We start from the raw sequence: 1,963 nt of genomic DNA on the forward strand, positions 1-1,963 counted from the left end.
AGAATCATTTAGAGGGGGTTATGTTTCTCAAGATTTCACTTACACACAACGATGCAATTCTTGAATCAATTAAATATATCTTCTCACACTGCAGTCACACATCAACTAAATTCTTTAATTCAAGAAATATATTAAGCATCATAATTCAAAATTTAAATTCACACCAACGTATATTAGAAAGATAGATAGTTAGATATAGACAGAAAACAAGATAGATAGATACAAAGATAGATAGATAGATAGATAGAAAAATAGATAGATAGATAGATAGATAGATAGATAGATAGGTAGGTAGATAGATATATAGATAAATAGATAGATAGATAGATAAATTATAAATAGATAGATAGATAGACAGAGACAACAAGTAAACCTCAGGCCGGAGTATGAAACTTAAAAACAAAAATAAATGAAACAAGTAAACCCAGTTTCGGAATAAATTTTTTCAAATCTTTTCTGATACCTTTTTAAGCGTGTAGGTAATTCAAATTTGTTGCTCTTAATGTCTGTAAAAGTCTCTTAATTAAAGGTCCCCTGACCAATTTGTTAAAATTGAACCATTTTTTTAGCACACCTTTAAAAATTTTATTTTAGAAATTTTCGAAGTTCGTTCATATCCTTTATACTTTTACATGTAATTGGAATCATTTATGAAATTTGTAGAATAGTCAAAATTTTCGTTGTAGAGTCCAAAAACGTCTTAAATGCTCTGCTTTTTGAAAATAATAAATGTTCACAAGTCAAGGGCGTATACAGGGGGGGGGGCATGNAAACTATGTTCATGACATGAAACACTTGCATCTACATTAGCTGTACAAAACAAACAATAAACTCAAAAAATGTTTCATGTTTATGTTTCTACAAAATTGTCAAACTCGTGAAAACAGCGAAATTAAATTCTTGTCATGAATAACAAGAATACAATATCTTCAAGACTCAAAAAAAGAAAATAGAAAAGAATGTAAAATCTTTTTCTTGAAAAATTATTTCACACAAATTTTAGACAAATCTAGAAGAATTCTATTTGGTCAAGAACTCGAAAACTTAATAAATTTTAGCGGGTTTTCTTTTTTTTACCAAATCTTAATTTATCTATTAAAAAAACATCTAGTTGTAATGACCTTGACTATTACTTTTGAATTGAGAATCATTTAGAAAACTTCTACTTTCATGAAAATAGTCGTCTTTATACACAAATTTTTTAAAGGTGTTAAAAGCAGACTGATTAGGGAATGCTTTTTTTGGAGGGGGCAACTGTAACTTGTAGGGGCAATAAGTGGAGTAATCCCTGCTATTCAGGGCCTGAATTGTTCTGGGGTAATTATCTGCAAGATTCTAAGGTGGGGGGGAGGGTAATCAACACCAAGATACAAGGGGCGGGGATATTTGAAACGCGTTCTAAGTCATCTAGAAATGTTTCAGTTAGAGTTTTAATTTGTCTGTATAATTGTAAATTCTGTCAGTTTGGCATGTGAATCGCCGTGTTACCTCTCTTTACTTAAACCCTCCCTTACTCAGAACAGAACCTCCCACCTCTCAACCCATTCAAACCTGTTCCTTGGAACCATTCTCGATCAAGAACACAAAGAACGGAACGTGGATAGAATAATTGGAATAAGAACGAGCAAGGAACCACCGATGTAGCAGAAGGCTCTCGTTCTAGAACAAGGAATGAAAGATCTTGCAGAAGGCTCTCGTTCTACAGAACGAGGAACAAATGATCTAGCAGAAGGCTTTCGTTCTATAACGAGGAACGAGCAATCTAACAGAAGGCTCTCGTTTTATGAACGAGGAACGAACAAATTAATAAATAAAAACAGGAACATGTCCATCCCTACTCTTATATCCTGAAAATTATATTGTTATATGTTTCAATTAAATACAAAACACAGTCATATCAAAACTTGATTTTCAGACATGCATATTGCATATTATTTAGTATTTGCACATTATGCTAGAAGGG

This window comes from Eurytemora carolleeae, unplaced genomic scaffold (assembly GCF_000591075.1).
Source record: "Eurytemora carolleeae unplaced genomic scaffold, Eaff_2.0 scaffold1311, whole genome shotgun sequence".
NCBI lineage: Eukaryota > Metazoa > Arthropoda > Copepoda > Calanoida > Temoridae > Eurytemora > Eurytemora carolleeae.